At 38.4% G+C, this 20,602-nt stretch overlaps 1 long non-coding RNA gene across 3 annotated transcripts in view; it reads left to right on the top strand.

Annotated features, from left to right (window-relative positions):
• The window catches only part of LOC146437844 (uncharacterized), a 57,893-nt gene that overhangs the window by 36,175 nt on the left and 1,116 nt on the right, over positions 1–20,602 (top strand). Inside the window, exons 1-2 of one of the 3 annotated variants that reach the window (XR_014851560.1) lie at positions 18,324–18,382; positions 19,950–20,088. This is a non-coding gene — a long non-coding RNA (uncharacterized LOC146437844). Of the gene's footprint in view, positions 1–18,323; positions 18,442–19,949; positions 20,089–20,602 lie in introns of those variants that run through there. The other 2 variants (XR_014851562.1, XR_014851561.1) reach the window with 2 other exon arrangements.

Raw genomic sequence — 20,602 nt, 5'->3', positions numbered from 1 at the left:
CACATAACTCATAACTCAGGATCGCTGTTCTTTGGTTTACCCACAGGATTTAGCTTGTAACTGGAGCAAAAGCCGGAACATAAAGAATATGGCCTAAAATAGCACAAAATCTAATTTTGTTGCATGACCAAAGTTATACTTAAGTTATACTTTAAACTGCAGACACAGTGGAAAGTACAGGTAGTGGAAAAGCAGAGTAACAAATGAGGAAATCTCAGGTAATGGTATTTTTATTTCACCTCTATATGGATGTGCTTGAAGCAAAACCTGATACTAGCTAAAAGTCAGAAAATCACATGACTGAATAATAAGCTAAATTATGCTTAAGTAGTGATAGGCTACTTAGGCAAAATATTTGTGAATAGTTGATTAAGAATGTGACTCAGGGATTTCAGTGCTTTGCTAACAATATAAAATGACTAACTAGGAGGAAAATCAGGGTCTTTTGTAAACAGTGTTCTCTGAAATCTCATTTTTTGCCATCTCCAAGGTGCTTGCTGAATTGTGTATTTGTTTTAGTTGCTGTTCATTAAGGAAAAAGATAATAAACCAAAGGTTTGCATTATAAGTCTCACAGATTCATGTGCAGTCTTAAAAAATATGGCTCTTTAGAACCAGGTTTCATCATTTGGAGAATTTATTAAAATATGAACAATAGATCTGCAAGATCAGTCTTTTGGGGTCCTTCCACATTTATTTAAGAGTTAGAGTATTTTCAGGAAGAAACAACAGTTAAAGGCTTGAAAAGCTTGTGTTTCACTCTTTCCTATCTCCTTCTTCTGAGAGAAGATGCATAGGAAAAATTTAGATAATTAGAATAGATAAATATAGATTAGTGGTATGAATAATTAGTAAACCATCAAGTACCATATTTCTAAGTCCATATATCTCTGAACCTCCCTGCCTGTGTTTAACTGATGGCATAAGAAATTTACTAAATTTTTTTTTTTTTAGGCTGTTCCAGTGGAAGAAATTCTTGATTCCTAAAGCAGGGGCTGGGTTCCTTTAAGTGGTGCTGAGAAGTTGTGTTGTTTTTGACAAAGGAAAAAGATAAAAACCCAAGCAAACAGATCTGCCCCTGCCCCCCACATTCTTTGAGCTCGGTAGTCAGAGCCTATGTCTACATGGGAGAAGCTGGAAGTGGTTTTAAAGTTTGTAGATCCATTTAGGTTTCTTGCTCAAGGCAGTGGGAAGAGCTTGGACCTGTATGGGAGCTGGATGTCTGTGAGATGACTTGTCTTCCCAAATATTAGTCATTCTGGACTGCCTTAGGATGAGTGGAATCTGAGTAAAGAGGGTGCACCAGTGCAAGTACAAGTAAATTATTGGAAGATAAAATGACCCTTGTGTCTCAATTTGAAAGATGTATGGGAACATTAAATGCAGAGATCTGAGATTAGCAAATTCCAAGCCTCTCGTTGCTAATCAGTGATTTGAAAACTTCTGTTCCCCAGAAAAACTGAACATGTTGTCAAAGACTTTCTTTTAAAAAGGCATTTCTGGATGCCAGTCTGCCTCTGACCTGCCTGTTATTTACCCTTTCCTGGGGTGAGCAAGGAACGTTTAGTGAATGTTCTGGTTTCCTTCCAAACTAGAAAGGAACTACCACAGGGGAACCTGGTTAAATGTTAGTGATCTGCTATGGTAATTGCAAGAGGCTGTAAACATTCAAATGCTAATCTTTACAGGCTCTAAAATTTTGATTCATTACTCATTATCTCCAAATCATAAAGTCTTTTGGATTCCAAAAATTCAGAAAGTAGTTTCTGGTGTGAATGGAAAATTATTCATTAAAACAAGATGAGAAGTGTGTTGTCCTGGTCGACTTTCAGTTACAGCCTAATTGTTGGGAATTATTTCAGTTATAAACATATGAAATATTAACTTTTACAGAGGGCTTGAGAATTCCTTGTTAATTTTGTGCATTGTGTGAGAAGAGCAACTTTCCCAGAAACTTTGAAGCTGACCATACACATGGCAGCTCTGTGAAAAACTGTTGCTACTCAGTTCAGCCATTTGCAGCGTTGCTTTGAAGTGGTCGCTTGGGCCACATTCATACCCACTGGGAAACTTATTAAGGCCATTAAACAAGGAATATGGCCCTGAGTTCTTGTGCAGGTTTGCTAAGGAATGGTGCCATATGGGGCGGTGTGTTACCAGTATGGTTTAAAAGGCATTAGAGCCAGAGCAGGGAAAATAAAAATCCTTGCATTTGCAAACTGATTGTGAATGATGATGTGTATGGGTCTCTAGATTTGAAAATAATTCACTGTATTCCCTGTTGCATATTATTAGTTCTCCTAAATTTTCCATATCCATTCTTATCCCTTTGATCTGAAATAGAATAAATCTAATCTGAATGAAAACTATTTGTCTCTAGAATGACAATGAAAATATCATTCTTTCTGTAGGAAAGGCTGAGGCTTTAAGTATGAAAGCTTTTGGGGTTTTGTATGGTCCAGATTTTGAACTTGCAATAACTTCCTCTCCCTGACCCCCCTTTTTATTTTTATTTCTCCATTTTATTTTTTTGTAGAGCCTTTTTTTTAATGCTGCTTGGGCTTCTTTCAATGCACTTTTGCAGAGTGTGTGTGTGTAGTTAAGAAGATGATAAACTGTGAGAGGAGGGTTATTTATCAATTTTAGTTACTTAGTGGTCTGAGGTGCTCTAAACTGTATCATCCTCAACCTAAAAATGAATCCACAGTTATTAATGAAGGAAACATTTGGAAGTGCTTTTATCCTTAGCTGGTCCTAGATGCGACATTCAGTGCAGCATAACTTTAAATACACTGTGCTGCTGCACCAAATGTATTTAAAGTACTTTTCAGTTAGTTTTTGACTCTTTGGCCATAGTCCACCCAATGTGATATCCAGTTGCTTGTGAATGGATCCAGTGTTTGTACCTGCAGAAATCTGCTTCTTTGGCTTTTACAGCTATTCCCGATTTTTTTATTTTGCATGCAACAGGGCTTCCTGACATCTGCTTCAAATAAAATTTTTTCTTATAATATTCATATATGCCCCCTTGTCCTGTCATGTGTGTTAAACTGAAAATAATTCTTGAATAGACATCCATATCATGTAGGATTTTGTGTATTTTTTTATAAATGCCATCTGGATTTGATCCTTCTGTAGGGAAGCAGGATGCTTTGTTTCTTGACAAAGTTTTCTATCAGAAACACTGTCAGGAAGGAATCCATGGGCCTTTCTTCCTTTCAAACCTGAGATAGTGCTGTGTCTGTCTGCAGCTTTGCTTTGGTGGCTTTTTAAAAGTCAGAAATCCACAACCTTGAAGGGCTTGCATAGTTGAGCTAGCTCAGGAAGGGGTTTCAGTAATGGTGCCACAGACTCTCATTTATAGAGTCTGCAGAGCTGTAGCAGGCACTTTGCCAGGGCAGCATATTCACATTATTTAACATTTCTGAAACTTTTAATTAAGCTTGTTTTAGGTTTGCAGGCAAACTGGAGCATATATTCCCATCCCCCACTTAAGAATGTTCCTGGCTTCTTGATGAGCTTTCCCAAGTGGTCCCAGTTCTTATAATAATGTCATCCTAACAAGCTGTGCAAAACACGGTGTGTTTTGTTCTGGGGGCTTCATGTGCAGCAGGTTTGCTTTCAGTCCACGTGGGTCTGCACCCCATGATTTTTATTTTGAGTTTCAGGTTTATGGGAAAAGAAAAAATAGAAAAAAGCAGTGTTTCATAGGGGTTTATGTGGGTTCCATAAACTGGCCCATATTCTCTCTAAAGATGTGTGAATCTTAGTTAACCTTTTATGAAAAGTTTTGTATCTGTAAAGAAATTCAAAAGGGGCACATTGTATAGTTTATGACCTCATTGTGAACATATTTTACAGCTGTAATCCTTCCTTCTGAATGTTATATTATGGCTGCTGCTCTTGCTGTACAGCTAAGGTAACAAAATGATTCCTCTTATAAAACCCTATTTGTAGATGGCTTGTGAAATGTTCAGCTTTGCAGATGAATTGTTCTGTATCTTGGATTGTGGCCACATACATTTTTTGGAAGGCTTGAGCAAAATGGGTTCAATCACTTGTATAAGAATGGGGAGGAAAACCCAAGTACAACCTTTAGAGCAACTAAGGTTGGAAAACTACTTTTACAAGGAAGTATTTTATACTCTAAAAGAAGTGCCTGAATATGTTTTAGAGGGGTTATTTCTGGTTAAATTATAAGCCAAATCCAGGCAAACCTGGAAGATGCACCTGTGGAGTGAGAGTGAGCAGAAAATCTCCAATTCTTTCTGGATATTTTCCTAACCTTCAATAAAGCTATGACTTGGTGAAGGAGGTACTCCTCATGTTACATCCTTCAGCAAAGTAATCCATTACTTAAGAAAGGTGCAGGGAGCAATAAACATAGGGTAGCTTTTTTCTTGGTCAAAACATGAAGGCTTGTCAAAGCCAAAGCTTTTCAAATGTTTCTGAGTCAAAGCAGAGTCCAACTGGAAATGTTTCAATCAAAGGAAGAATTGCATATGGAGGAAAACAGATGAAATCCCTCTCCCTCCTGCCTCATTCTGGGCATGGATTTATATTTTATAAAAGCTCCAATTCCAGTCCTTTTTCTAAAGAATATGTTATAACAAGAAGAGAAGCTCCAAAAGAAGCAACCGAAGTTTGGTTTCAGCAAAATGAATTCCTTGAAGATGATCAGCTTGCTTGTGGCAGAGCAGTGGTGGCCTGCATCAGGAACCTTTTCAGGGAGTAGCCTCAATAACAGCCTCCAGTAAACCTGGAAAGGTCTGTTCATTCCTTAATAAGGAAATGCACATTTTTGGAATCTGGTTTGCTGAGTGGTACAGAAGTACAGCTTACGCTATGGTACTGCTCTTTCTTAATTTTGTGTCTAGAAACAGCATTGGTGATGGGGAGCTGATTTTGTTTTCCATATGTGCTTTCAGTTGTGTTTTATTGTGGTTCTTCAGATGATATAATTGAACTATGAATGTAACAGTTTGTCTAATAGCTTAGCAACAGTCCTTGACAAAAAATAATGAAAACATTAGTTGTCATACAAAGTACTTTGAATTCTCCTGCCTAGTAAAAGTCAGCTAGATGAGATACTGAAACTTTTCAAGTTTAATTAGTGACTTATGGTCTGATAATAGGACTTTGTTAGCAAAACATGCAACTGGAAAAAAGTATTTTCATACGGATGGTATTTTGATTATTTTTTATATGATTTTTAGAAGTGTCTCTCATGTTAAAAACAGAAGAAAGGCATTATGGTATTGCTGTCTTGGTTAATGCAAAAGTTGGTAAGCTAAGGAACTCGTGGAGCTTGTAGTGTTTTCTGCTGGCTTTTCCAGGAAATTTTGCAAGAATGCCTTTTATGAAGCAATGAGTAAGCAGCCTCCTGGTCTTGTGCTGTAAAATTCTAATCCATTAATATTTCCAATAATTATCCATTGACATTACTACTCTGTTAACTAGCTATAGAAAGGTTTTGGTATTAATTCAGTTTAATGGGAGCAGTAATATTTTTTATGTTGTGGTGATGGTAGAATATGCATCTTGGTTTAAAGGATGGGATAAATGACTTCAGCTTGGCCAGCAAATAGAAACCATCCTAATTTGAGAGAAGCCCTGTAAAACAGGAATGCACACCTCATTTTAGGTCAAGGCATTTGTAAGGAATGTGTCCAAGACACCTGCAGAAAATTAAAGCATTAAGTCCCCTTGTACACAAAAAATTCAAGACGTAATTACCTTCAGTGTGAAACATAATACAGCTCCCATTAGATGGAGCACACAAAGTGCAAATTGACTAGATGCCTTGTCAGGAGTGCTTCTGAGAATTAATAGGGCTGTTGAAAGCAGTAATAGGGGTGTTTTCTTTGCCTTTGTGTACAGCTATTCCTATCCTTATCTTTTGGAGTTTATGATGAGGCTGTTGTCATTCAACTCAGCAGACAGACACAGACTTCCTCCATCTCCCAGTCTCCTGCCAGCTGCTTTGTTTCTGCGGCGCTGGCTGCTGCCTTTAGAGGCTCCCCCTTCTCCCCTCAGCCCGCCCGGCTCCCTTGCGCTCTGTTCTCGGTCTCTGTGCCAAGGGCTGGCGCGGAAGTCTCTACTTTTCTGTGACTGCAAGGATGAGAGTGAGAAAGTAGGGCTGCTGGGTTCAGCATCTCACTTTGTTAAGCCCTTCTTTTATCCTTCAGGGAACTTCCTCTGAGGAGATGGAGCTGAAAGTTAAGATTTCATGCTTTGTTCTGGCAGCCGAGCCACAAATATCCAGTTTCCTCTCCTATTGTTTGACATTTTGTTTATGTCTCTGTTACAGAAATAGAGCAAATGGTCTTTGTGTGCAGGTTTTCTGCTCCCTCTAACTACTGAATGACAATCAGGTTTGGTTCGAAGCTTGTGCTGGTATTTCCTCTGTTCCTGCTAGTTTTGAAGGTGCCTGCCAAGTGGGAATCATGTGCCTGCCCAGCTGTAGTAACTGCTTACGCCCAGTTTTGTAGCTGTTCAGTTCCATCTGATGGCTGTCAGGTAAACAAGGTGTGAGATGTGCTGGCAGCCTTTGGCACTCACCGAGCCCTCATTTGTAATTGAGGAGGCAGATGGTGCCTTGGCCAATGGCACACTGTAATGGGGGTGTCCTGGAGTGCAACCTCCTGGGCCACCTTGGCTCTGCTCCGGAGCTATTCACTGGAATTGCTTTGGCTCCTGCTTGATTTGAATGTTAAAACCTATTTAAACATGAATGGAAACCTCTAGCCTGCAGTAGTGACCATAAGTTTGCCTGTGTGCTTCAAGTTGCAGTGAAACTGTGGAAGAGCTTATCCACAGATTCACAGATGTTTTCAGAAGCTCTGTTGTAGAGTTAATTGTCAGTTTATAGCCCTGTCAGGTGGGATTTGAATTGTCCCCAAGCCTCCCAGGAGGGAGACTACAATTTCAGATGTCATAGAAATACTTCAGGTTCTGTCCCTCTGGCCAAGGAATAAGCTGCTATAGTTTAATATATAGTGGCATACTGTTGGTTGTGTTTGGGATGGGTGAAATTCGGGATCCATCCAAGCCTTTCGCTACCTAGGAAGGAGTAACAATCCTATGATGCTTCTTTGCTTTTTTCATTCTCCCCTCTCTTTATTCCCTGCCATTCACATAATGATTTGTCCCAAAGGATGGGGAGGAAGTGGAAGTCATTGTGTACAGTGCTTTCTGCTCTTTTGGGCCAAGCTTATGGCAAGCTGAGATCTGTCCTTTTACCAACATTAAACATTGGAATAGCCAAAATGCCTGCTTCTGTTGGTTCAGACATAAGTCAATAAAATACCTGCAGTGCTTTGCACTGCCTCAAAATGCATTTCTTGTTCCACTGCTAGCAGTGACTCTGGGTAATTTGCATTGCAGAGTTGCGTTTAATAATTTCTAGATTAAACTCAGTTCATTTGAGAGCAAAACCTTGGTTTTGCCAAACTAGACTTACCAGCTAAGTGTGGAACTGGAAAGGTAGATGCTAGCTTTTTTTGGTGTGTCCTTCTCACTGGTAATCCCCAGTTGGTGCATATTGTGTATATAAAGTACAATTTGGCATGTATGACAGCTCTGGTACAAATCAATTCCCATTTAGAACAAATAGGTTTTTAATGTGTAAGTTCAGTAAATGATAACAATCCACCATTCCATTTCTGTAGTTCTTCCCTCAAAACTTCTCAGCTACTTTGATTAATATCTTTACTTTTCTTACAGAGTTCTTCTTTCCATGTGAAATTAGAGACTCAGACATTTAATACGCTTGTAATTCAGCATTTCCTTTTAAATAGTGGTTTAAAGATCAAAAGAGCTGTGAGCCTGTGTTGTCTGTATTTTCCCGGAATAGGAAGCTTTCCTTACACTGCTTTAATTGTCAGCTTTTCCTGTCCTTTTCTTGCCCTCACTTTATTTCAGTGTAACAGTGCTTGTATTTAATTTAAATGGTCAAGTTACTTGTATAGTTACCTATGCTTTTGACAAGCATTTGGGTGTGGTAAAGGCTGTATATATCAAATAGAATCAAGTTAGATTCTGAAATTTTAGTACAGATTTGAACTCAAATGTTCCCCAGAATATTCAGTTCTTGGAAATTTTGAGAAGGGTAAGGCCGTGCAGTTTTGAGCTTCTGTATCACTTTCTCTGGTACTGTTTCTCTTTCCATTAATCACTTTTTGTCTGAAAGTGGACAAATAGCAATTCAGATGCCCTTCTGGTCTGTATTCTGCTCCTAAATGAGATTATTAGTGGTGGGTTTTTGCCTCCTGTACTTTTTTCTGTGGCATAAAAAAGATTATGCTTGACATTCTGGCATGGCAGTTACTTGCAATTATGAGGATACCCTTCAGGTTTTTAAGGTTCCTGAACCAATATTTGCTGAAAAGTTACTTTAAACTAAAGAAGTGATGAGCATGAGTGAGAGCATGGCATGCTCTCATTGCTGTAGCCATTCAGAAATGTATTCTTGCAGTTGAAATGCTCTCATCTGGGAGGATCCAGAGCTCCCTGTACTATGGTTGGTTTCTAACTGAACTTAAAATTAAGACCTTTGTTCACAGAAAGCTTTAATAGCATGGAGTTTTCCCTGTGCATCAAGTATAATAATTTTATTTACACTAGGTGGTGTGACTCTGTTCTTGCCTGTAATGAGGGTAGCGCTCTGATTTGTACCTAAAATATCAATGTAGGATGAAAACTGCCAGGGGCATCTCCCATGTTTCTTCTGATTTTCAGCAGCCCAGCAACATCTTGTTATCCGGACATTAAGGCTTTCCACTGCTCGTGATATCATTTCTATATCTAGTTATCAGTGCTCAAACAGTTTGGAGGTGGTTGAACTAGATTACTCCTATCCCAGCTGCTCCAGGAAAAATAAACCCTGCTTCTCCCTTTTATTTGTGGTTCTGGGGAAATGTTCTTTGTGTGGATGAATACACACTGCATTATGGTGCAGGTATCTCAGGTGGTGCAGCCTCTACAGTTCCCACCTCAGAAGCAGCCTTCGAATAACCTCCTGTGAGCATCCAGTTCACAGCATAACATGAGGCTTGTGTGTTTAACATGGGTATGGATAGGTCATTGCTGGAAGTGGCTGCCCTTCCTGCAATGCCTCCAGAATTTTTACTTCACCTGCAATTGCTTCTGCTTCAGAAGCTTGTTAAAAAGATTCTGATGTAGTATCCAGCAGAACAAGACCCTAACCTGGGTTTTAGAGAGACAGTCATACAAATAATAATGAACTATAAAGCATAATCTTGACAAGGAAGGAATGCTGGCTAGGACAACTTTTCCTCTCTGGATCATAGACAGGTGCTATCCTAATGGAAAGCCCAAAAGTGAGGGGGGACTGAAGAATCATTTCAGAATCTGATGTAGGAACCAAATGGCTGCAGTTCAGCGTTTCTTCAAGAGCTGGAAAGCTAAAAGTAATCCCAAAAGCTGAATTAGTGGGCAAATAAAATGCTGGTCAAAGATGCACAGTAAAATTGTTACAGAGTTATACAAATTTCCATAGGAACTTGCAAGAATTTTGTGGATATGATTTGTCTTTGTGTGTACATGTGCATATCCTTTAGCTTTTCAATGTGGTACCTTTCCAACAGAGGAGTAAAAGCAGTTTTGATAAATGGAGTTTTCAGGGATATGGTGTGTAAACCATCTGAGTGTAAGATTTCTTAACTACTTTTACAGGATCTATGAAAACCAAAGTATTTTGACCAAGAACCGATTTGAATGTCATGACTGGGCACTTTCTGAGCCTGTCCTGGTCATTTGTCCTAGCACAGAGAAAATGACATTCCAAACATGAAAATTTCAGTCAATTTTAGTATATATGGAAAGAGCAAAAATGGAGTTTTCCAAGTTTTTTTTTTTTTTTTTTAAATTTATGGCATGCCAGCCTTTTGGTACTGCCAATGTTATTTTTTTGGTGGTTGTTTTGAACAGCTTTCAGAATAACACACAAGGTGTCTGTGTCTAAATATGTGTATGTAGTTGTGGTGCTTATACTTATATATGTGCCATCCACCAGAAAACAGACTTGCCCCCCACAAAACCCATACTCTTTTCCATCTCTTGCTACTGTTTGTTTTGAATGACCCCATTGTTTTTACCTGACTGTTCTGCTGGTTGGTCCCATGATAATTTATTTTTTAATAAAGACATAGGGGGAGACCTTCCAGACATCTGTTTTAAATTTACATTGCTTTAATTTCCCCATGTGCCATCTTCTCTCCATCATCTGTGCTAATCTTCAGCCAACATGTGCAGGATCTCATACACTCTCACAGACACATCTTTCGCTTGTATTTTCCACTAATTCATAAACATGTTTGCTTTAACATGCAATTCTTAGATTGCACTTATTGGGTTTTAAATCCAGAATCAAAGACACAGTGTCCTTCAAGTGTCATTTCAATGTGTTCAGCATCTTTTAATAAAATACAAGTTAAACAAGCCCAGCTGGCAGTTCACAGGATATGTTTGGATATTCTTTCTACTTAGACTAACAGGACTGAATCTTAGATGCAGCTGTAATTGTGTAAATCCGCATAAACTTGAAGCTGTCTTTCAGATGGTTTCCGAAGAGAAGTGGTTGCATCTCAGTATATCAGCAGCACTGTCTGGTCTTGATGTACCTTAAAATTTTCTCCCCTTCCATAACCATGCTGACTAGATGATAAATTAAAGTTGGGCAGTATTCTGCAGTAAGCCATGCAATAAACCTTGTCATTTTTAGATCTGTTCTGAATTGATTGGATGTCTAATTGTCTTTACAGGGGAAGGTTTTATTTCAAAACAGCAAAAAGGTCTGAGTTTTGATTTTGTGTTCTACTGTAGGAAGGTAGTACTTTTTAAAATATATAGCTTGGCTTTTTAATGTTATTGGAGGGACAGGTGCTAAAGTTAGGACACACACAATAATGCCTAGGTATAAAATACAGCCATTGTAACACAATGCTCTATCTAGCCAGGAGAGGAAAAATTTGGCCACACACAGACCATGGGATGTGAGAGCAACTCCTTTAGGTGAGTTCCAGAAGTGATCTGAATGTAGGCATCCGTTTGGCCTCAATGAGAACATCATGTTCATTGGCTGAATTGAGAGATAGTTGGATGTTCTGTAGGAATTCTGAATGAAGGGCAATGGTCAGCCAATGTTGTTTTATCAGGAATCGCTAAACTGGTCCTGAATTTCAGCAGTTTTCTTAACAGCTAAAATTCAAAGATGAACATTTTGCTTGCATCCCTTCTCATTAAAGTGAATAACCGAAACTTTTAAAGTATTTGAAAGCTGACAGTGTGAGCTGAAGAATACCCTGGAGTTTGCCTGGGAGCAGAGGCTTGCTAGCCTAGCAGGCTTAGCTCCTGGAAGTTCATAGAAATGCAAATTACATGCCAAATTACAAAATGAAACAAAAAGAAGTGCTAAGCTACTGAAGTGGCCCAGCATGCTAATGACAGGCTTCATTAGAGTATCCTAATAGGGACAATTACTGCAACTCTGAGCAGAATGGATATAATGACTCTTCATTCACAAGAGAGTAAGCACTGTGTATTAGGGAATTACTCTGAGCTGTTTTCTTCAGGGTCTGGGTTGGACAGACTTGACAGAATGAAACCTCCTTACAGGGTATGGTTTTGAATGATATATGCAAACAAATGTCTTTTTTTACTGCTAGTTTTTTGTAACTTGACATCCGCAATGATTTTTTTATGTGCAGATTATTTTGGAAAGAGATCAGCTTCAGAAAGCAAGGAAGGATAAAAAGATTTGAGACCCATGAACAGTAAATGGGAAACCCTTTATGTATCATACATAAAGTAGTGACTCATAGCAGGAGGCCTATGTGATTTGCTGTATGAATTACTCCAGCTTTCTGTTTTCTTTGGAGTTATCAGATAAAACAAAGTGTTGAATTTAGCAACTTATAACACCAAAAGGAAGTTCTAGTAGCGGAAAACCCTTTCCTTCAGCCCCCAAAATTTCAATTTCATGCTAACTATCTTTATTATGACAAATGCATATTGAATTTATTACAGATATCTGTATTTAAACTATATCTCATGCCTTGTGTAGGTCATGCATGTGGGTGTGTGCCTATGCATATTATAATTTAATACTGACCTTTTTGATTCTTCTGAAAATGAGCATGACAGTATTCCAGGCACAGGAGGTCGTCAAACATATTCCAGGTGCAGCCTTGTCTAATAGAAGAGCACCAGCACAAGGGTGTTTATGCCTCTGAAACAAAAGTGTGATCTGTTTCAGATGTGCAAGAGAAAATGAAGTGTCAAACTAGTTGCAAGTAATCGTCATTTTCTTCCCCCTCTGTTGAAAAATGAAGGTGCTTTGGGCTTTGTACCATATTCTAGAGAGGCACACAAATCTGTTTTGCAGAAATCTGGAGTCAAAAGCTGTATAACTCCTCATAGGAAGATAATGAACAGTAGGAGGAATGCAGTGTTTGAGGACTAAATGGAAAATTTTTCTCATGGAAGAACACTCAGTGTGTGTGCAGGTTCTAAATCACCACAGCATGCAGATCTACATGATCCACATTGCCTCTCTCCTTTTTTCCTTTTATTTAAAAAACTAAATAGGTTTTATAACCAGTAACTAGAATAAACACGTCTTAAAAAAATGGAAAATTGCATTACAAAAACACTTATTTTTTTTTTCCCCTTCACTGCAAAAATTACTTACTTGTTTTTAGGCCTTCAGCACTGTAAGTAACAGTGCTGTAACATGTAACATGGGGCATCTGGTGTATGTCTCCAGGTAATGTTCTCACCTTGCTATTTGTCTTTGAATGACTGTCATGCAAAGACAGTCTTTTTAAAACAAGTTTATATTTTGGCAAATCTCAGCTTGTCTTGATACCTCTCCATTCACTAACAGTCTGGTGGTTCAGAATGCTTGCTGTGTCCTCCTTGACTTTGGGAACATCTTTGAGTGTTTTTCAAGTGTCTCAAATAATGGACACCACAAATTTGAAGGCACTTGGATAGGTTTTAAGATAATCTAGTTAAAGATCTATATTTCTTCTGTTGTTTTTGAGAATTGTTCACCTACTCTTTCTTTGTCTTGCTCCATATATTTGGAGTGATGAATGATACTAAAAGCATGAAATCATCTGCATTAGGATATTAGTTACTAGCTTGAGTAAATGGGCTTTGGGGCAGCAAGTGGTGTCATAGTTTGTATTAAAAGCACCAAGAACCCAGGAAGGCAGTTTGATGCTATCAGGTGTATGGTTCTACAAGACCTGGCAGAGGCAGTTGCTGCTGCAAGCATAAAATTAAAAAAAAAACCCCAAACCTGTGCATGTGCAATAAAATAAGTTATGTCCCTTATAAATCAATATTAGAGTGGGGCAGCTGATGGAATGTGAATCATTGTAGGGAAGTGAAATCAAGATAGACATGTTTACCTTCTTTTCTTCCACTTTGTTTTGAAAGATCAGTTTTTTTCATTCTTATCTGTTTGTCTAAAATGTGTTGTAGTAAATGCTAGGTGGAAATGAGTGACAAAAACACAGATGTGTTTTAACTTGTAGCAGACCTTACTGGCAAAGTCTCTACCTATGTGCCTGCAAACATTAGCTTCTAAAAAAACCCCAAAATTAATTATCTGTTGATCATGAGGTATTTGTACAATGATACTGTACTTGGGGCAATGAGGAAAAAAGGATAAATTAAGACAGTAACCTTTGCATCTGGGTTTGTGTTAGGTTTCCTGATCTGCTTAACAGATCAGCTATTCAGCATATTTTTTGCAGTAAAAAATGGTAACTCCTTGAATCTCAGAAAAGACCCAAATTCTCGTATTTATAAATTCCTTTCTTATCAAATGTGGTGGTCATTGGTGAATTGGTATTTGAGTTACAGGATTATGACTAAATAATCCACTGGACTTGGGAAACAAGGGGATTTACCTTGCTGTACTTTGGGAGAAGCAAAGCAAACTGTAACCACAAAATCTTTTAGTCAATTGAAATTTATTTTGTAAAAGTAATTTATTATTTTTTACCTGAACTATTTGATTTTATCATGATACTATTTGAAAAATTTTACTGGTATATGGAGATAAGTCTGCAGATTTTGGGGACCGTGACTGAATACATGAAGAAGACTAGGAGCCTGTTTGTTTTAATCTGATTTGTTAAATTCCAGGTGCTTATGAAGAGCTGAATATGTCAGTCAGTCCATACAATGTCTTTATAAAATTGTGAGGTTCACAGGCAGGAAAATGATGTATCATTTCCAGTCTCCAAGGCCTTTTCTGTAGGGAGAGTTAACTTTTGTGGAAATAATTTGCCATCATAAAGACATTAAAAAAAAATACATAGTTTGCACTGCTGAATTCTCACAGTTTTTGTCCAGATGATATAGCTGTGCAATGGATTGGGCTGAAATAAAGGTGATGAGGGACTTTGTACCTAGGGCCTTTGCGTGCTTGACTGCTATTCATTCCTCTTCATGGCTCCTGCCTTGACAAGTGAAATGTAGCTGCCTTTGCTTTCCAGACAGCATCCCGTGTGTTCCAGATGAGATGAAGCCAACTCCTGAAAAAGCATGTGGGCAGAAACAGCCAGGTTTTATGATGATCCCCACCCCAGATAATCCCCTGTGGCTGACAGGCCAGTTAAAGTTGTATATCAGCACAGACTTTGGATGACAATTTTTCTCTTCTGTGCAGTTGGGTTACATTTTCTCTCAGCAACCTTAGGTAATACAGTATGATGAATTATGCTGGTAGTTTATTATCTTTATTGTTTCTTGTTTTGCTAAGTCTGATTGCATTTTAAGCTCTCCTTTATGCAGGCCATGGTCTTCTGCTCTGTTCAGAGAAGGTATTCCAGGAACTCTTGTAGTACTTCATTCTCTGAACCAGGCATGTTGTGTGCCTTTTGAATAACATGAGCTCCTTTTCCTGCCAAGGAGGGCAGAGAAAAACCACCCTGAGGATGTCACAGCAGGGCTAAAACCTTCTTGGAGACTAGCAAGTACTGTTATTTCTTGTTTAGGTATGATTCCTACCTGTCACCGACAAGATGGTGTGGGATTCTTATCTAAACAATACTGACAGGAAAAATTTGTTGCTGTTCGGAATGGACCTTTCAGGTTATTACCATTTTATCTTTCTCTCATATTTTTACAGTTCCAGCAAAGAAAGTGCATTTCATTAGAAATTCACTTAGTGCTATATTTAACCTTCACATTCTTTCCCCTCTGTTAGAGCTATGTGTAAACAGCTGAGGGTAGAATATTCTACCTGAAACGACATGTATTGTGGATTTAATAATGAGAATACTCTTCCTTTCATGTCAAGGCTCAGTAATAGTATAGTTTGGTCACATGATCCACCTCTGGACATGAGTCAGTATGAGAAAGCCTCTGTGGGAGTCTAAAACGACTGGAAAATGTGAGTGGGAGTATCAACAAGAGGCAGTGATGCACACGTGTGCTTGTTCTCCCTAGCAAGCACCAGAAGCTGATCCCTTCAGGACTGATTTGCAAAGTTTCAGGCTGCAGCTTGGTACCCAGTTGCCCCTTACTAATCCCACCATTTACCTTTGAAATGCTCTTATTAGAGTGTCTGAGGGTAGCTCTCTTCTCACCCTGTTCAATAGTAACATGCCTGTGTTTTTCGGAATTTCATCTTATGCCTGGATTTTTCTATTCTAAGAAAGCTTTTGGTGAGGAGCAGCTTTGAAAAGGGTTGAGTACTTTTCATTACAGTGAAAAAGGGAAGGTGAAAAGGTCAAGTCAGCTGAAGGTGGATGCATAATATCTGAATTCACCAATACTCTGAAATTAAATCGCTTTACATCCCAAGCAGCTTGCTGAACTTCACCTAAAATTCTTCAGTGATGAAGAATTTTGAAAATGGTTCCATTTGAAATTGGAAATTTTCATTTCAGCCTAATGCTCTGAGGCAAAGTTTTTTGCAGATTTAATATAAAATGTTGTCTTAAGAATAATTTGAACTGCATCTTAAGGCTACGTCAGTTCTATGAACGCACACAGTAATTCTGTTACAACCGGTAACTTTGTAGTGCTTTTAAAATCCATTGCAAGACTGTGTGATGCTAAACAAAAAACCACAAACAAACAAAACCAAAAAAACCCCAAAAATGAAAAACCACATCCCTTCTACAGAGAAAATTTCCATACAGAAGACATGATTTTAAAAAGTGCTTCTAATAATTATCAAGACACTCTTTGGACTGAAAGACATAGATGAGGTTTTTTGATAAAGGAAGAGAATAAGAACTTTAAAGGCTCATGTGTGTGGAAGAGAGAGAAGGGAGGGGAGAACTTCTGACTATTAATTTCCTTTTTTTTTTGGTCATTTTATGCCACAATATGTGGTATTTTTTTCTATAAAGATCTTATTGCTGTACACTTGATGTATGTCCATGAAAATGCAGTTCTTCCATCAATATTCTGGATTTCTGAAATGTTTGGTGGTTGATTTCTGTATCCCAGCTTTCATGTTTTCATAACCTTGTGATCAGTCTCTGCCCATGCGTTATACCATATGTTACCCTTGTTCCTTTTTTATTTTCTCCCATTTTTTTGTCAGCTGGGGAAGGAGTGGCATACTGTTGTCACCTTTGACTTTGCCAGCACTGGAGAATGAAAAATTCCTCTTCTACCTCCCTAGTGCTTGGAGAAAACAGATTGTAGTGTTGTCTGAAAGGTGTAAGAGTGTCATCTGCTTGCTGTCCTTTTCATGATTTAGCAATGAAAATTCTGAGTTTTTGACATCTTAAGTCCTCTCAAACACTAAGAAAATAGTTTTTTGTGTTCCCTGGAAAAATTTTAAGTTTCATTACTTGCCCTACTTTAAATATTTTGGCCTGTAAATCACTGTGGGCCAAACTCTGAAATATTTCATTTGATATAGCAATTGTAATATTTACAGTTTAGCAGATAAAACCCCAAACCTGTTGGTAGATAAGCTTAAGAGTGTTTGATAATGTTTGGGCAATAGGATGCTTCGAATGGAGTGCTGTTTGTGGTATTGTTTACCTCCTCCCCTGCATCTTCTATACCCTGGAGCACAAGCAGTTTTCAGGACTTAACACTTCAAACTTTTATAGTGTGTGGCATTCCTCTGGCTGACTACTGAGTAACAGTTTGCCTTGGGCAAAACATGCAATGTTCTTGATGAAAAAAAAAGTGAGAATTTCTCAGTGCTTTTTATCTTAAAAATCGTTCCAGATGAATGCACAACGGGCTTACCATACTTTTAAAGCAAATTGTGCCGAACTGATTGTATGAGTTGTTAGTGATAAATAACAGCTCTCTGATGATGATCAGTTGTTTGGGAACTTCGTAACATAATGAGTGTATAAAAGGGGTAGCATTTCCCATTGTGTAAATTCTGAAGACCTGGAGGGGGGGAAAACCCCACCCCCTAAACCAGAAGTAATAACAAGTCAAAATAGGCAGAGGCATTTCCTACATAGTTTAAACTTGGCAAAATTCTACACCAGTCTCTCAGTGTAAATAAGTGTTAGCCTGTGTTTCATGGTCATTTATGCCATGTAATGCCCCTCCAAGCCACAGCTGCCAGGTCAGGTGAGCTCCACTCCTGTGACCAGCTGGTGGAGGTTTGCTATCTTGATGGATTTGTTACATGCTAAAATAATTCATACTGTGTTAAAGATTAGTGCTAGGCAAAACACACAAATGCTCCGAAAAAACAAGTCTGTGTAGCTGTAGGCTGCCTGCAGCCTGTTATCCTGCAGCCTCACCTGGGTTCTCCCAGTGCTGAATACACAGGGCAGTGTGTGAGGGCTGGAGTGAGGGATTCTTCTGCAAGTGGCTTACTTCTACAAAGATCTCTAACTCAAACCAAAACTAATGTGATGTTTTAATTTAGCTTTTCCCACAATAGTGAGTAATAAATAATAAAAGCTGCAAAGCTGCTTTTTTTTTCCCCTAAGAAATGAGGGGGGAAAAGTGCTTTTAGATTTTTTTCAGTATTAAGTGTTGTCGGTATCATAAGTTTTATGTTTATGTTCATTTTTCATTGTCTGTTTTCCCTTGGTTTTGTTCTTGAGAAAGATCCTAAACCCACAGCACAAAATAGCTCATGTAAAGGATATGCAGACTGTTAAAAGGAAAGCATGAATTGTAAATGTGTTTTAGAAATGTTCCCACTCTTCCTTATTCTGGTTAAATTGAAGCTTATGGAGTTGCTCAGAACTCAATTACCTGACAAGCTTCAGGTGTGCACACTTTGACCACCAGCTGTAACTCTTTGAAACTGCAGCTGCTCAGACCTTTTGAGCTCCTGTGGGAGCTGTTACAAGACTCTGCTCAGGCTCCTGGGACTTGGTGTGTCCATGATTGCTCCAAGGTAGAGTTGGAGTATTTGTGTTTTCTCATCAAATCGAGATATGCATACTTGGCTACCAGGTGAGTTTAAGCTATGAAAATAAGAGCAGCTGCATCATGGCAAATAATATACTCTAATGCTTCTTTAAAAATGCAGAACTGGTTGTGAAATCTTTATTGTTTTTTAATGCTTGCTATTTTCTTTGAATGCTGTGCATGAGCCAAAGAAATTGGAAAATGTGAATGTGCCGGAAAGGAAAGGATGCAAAGTATTGAAAGGACATTTAAAGCTAGGGTAAAATATTGCTTAATGTTTATAGAAAATGTGTGGGAAGTTGAGTATTTTTGTATATAATATGTTGATGTATTTTACAACAGCACATATAAACTATGGGAATGTCACTGAGATTATGCAGACATAGGCCAGATGAATAGTGTGGCTATACTTTTGTGGATTTTCTTCTGTCATGTATAGAAAAATGCAGGCTTGTATCTTTTGCTAATTTCTGTTGGAGTTTTGAAAAGAGAGAAAATGTAGGATTGAATCAATTTAAATGAAAAAGGCAGAATTGTGGAAGAGCAAATGGCTACATATATGCTGTAATTATGTGTCAACACTGCATGTATAACTGCTTTTATTACATAAAATAAACCTAAAAGAGCAGTCCCTCTTCATATGCACCTCTGAGGCCTTCTAGGATGCTGATAACTGATGGAAGTCTGCCCGAGGAGTATTCTGGACAAATTCTACAAAGGTTTTGGAATTAGGTTTGTGGCTTGAGGGATTTGAGAGGGAGGGGAAGTGAAAGACTATTCAGTGAGAGAAAAGCAACTATTTAATAATATGTAAAAACAAAAGGTTGGCTTACTGAGTGTATCCTGGACTTTAGAGAGAATGGCAAACATCTGTGTGTATGAATCTGCCTCCCCCCTGTACTCTCTCCTCCCAACAGTGGGCTGATAAATCATTTTGAAGTTGAGTGCCAGGTACATGACATAAGTTTTGGGAAGAATTAAACACTGTGTTTTATAGCAAGGAAGACTGAAAACCTTTCGTGAACATCTGACAAGTGCCATCTTTAGTAGTGATGTCTAACCTAATAATACTTTACGTCTTCTCTGTTTCATGTGAAAAAATAAATCCAGGCTTTGCTGTGGTACAACAAGTAATTGCTGCTTTTGTTATGTTCTGACAAACACCCGCAGCAGACACGAGACAGAGCAGTTTCATTTTTGGCTTTCTAAGTTCAAATTGGCTTAGTGTTGGATTACTGCTTTGCAAATGAACAGCATTTTTTTTCTTTCTTAAAATTTCTTTTGTGTACTATGGTCTCCCGGTCTAATATTAATACATTTTTGAAATGGAAACTCGATGAATTAGATCATTTTTCCTCAGTCTTTATCCCTTGGGATATCTAACCTATGTTGCTTGTTTTAATTAAATTACCACATTTTCCATATGATTAAATGCTTGAATAATGAAAACTTATGGGACTGAGTTGTATGGATACGAGCACCAAGCGGAAACATATGATTTTACTCTAGGTGAAATCTTTTAGTAGCAAGCATTTCACTTCATGTCTTTTCAGATCAAATCAGAATTGTGGAACAATGAAATAGAAAATGTGCTATCAGACAGTGGGGTTCAATGGGTTCTCTGAAGGAAGAAGGCTGATAGGAGAAAAATAAAAACTGGGGATGTGCCAGGCAAATATTTTCCCAGTTAAGGTATAGTATGCTTTGGGTTTTGGAGCAAGGGCCTTTTACTGCTAGCAAGGTATGTCTTGGAATTTTGAAAGGCTTCCATATTTTTTCACTTAGAGTTGCCTGGGGTTTAAATCAGACCAGGATTTGGCTTAGCGTGCATACGTACTGGATGGCTAATCTAAAAACCCCACCAGTCATTCTTAAGCCCTCAGTGGTAATTTGCAGGCAAGAAGTCAGGAACTTCCAGTGGGGAAAAATGCATTTAGAAGTCCGTTTAATTTCAGTTGTAGGGGAAGGTAGCACTGCAGTTTGTTTGCTTAGTAAGCATATTCTTATTTCACCCTGTTGGGACTGATAGGGAGAAAAGGGTTTGGTGCCGTGATGGAAGTGGTGCAGACACTCATCCTTGCACCAGGTGAACTCAGCAGTGGTGAAATTCAGAAGTAGTTGGCTATCATGCAGGACCAGCTTCCTATCCTGGACTTCAAGCTATTAAATGTCTGGTTTTATTACTTTTTAAAGGCTGATAAGAAAC

Source organism: Lichenostomus cassidix, chromosome 4 (genome assembly GCF_008360975.1).
Source record: "Lichenostomus cassidix isolate B80296 chromosome 4, HeHo_3.0, whole genome shotgun sequence".
In the NCBI taxonomy this organism is placed as follows: Eukaryota; Metazoa; Chordata; class Aves; order Passeriformes; family Meliphagidae; genus Lichenostomus; species Lichenostomus cassidix.
Note: the sequence above shows the minus strand (reverse complement) of the source record. Positions and strands in the feature narration are given on the sequence as shown.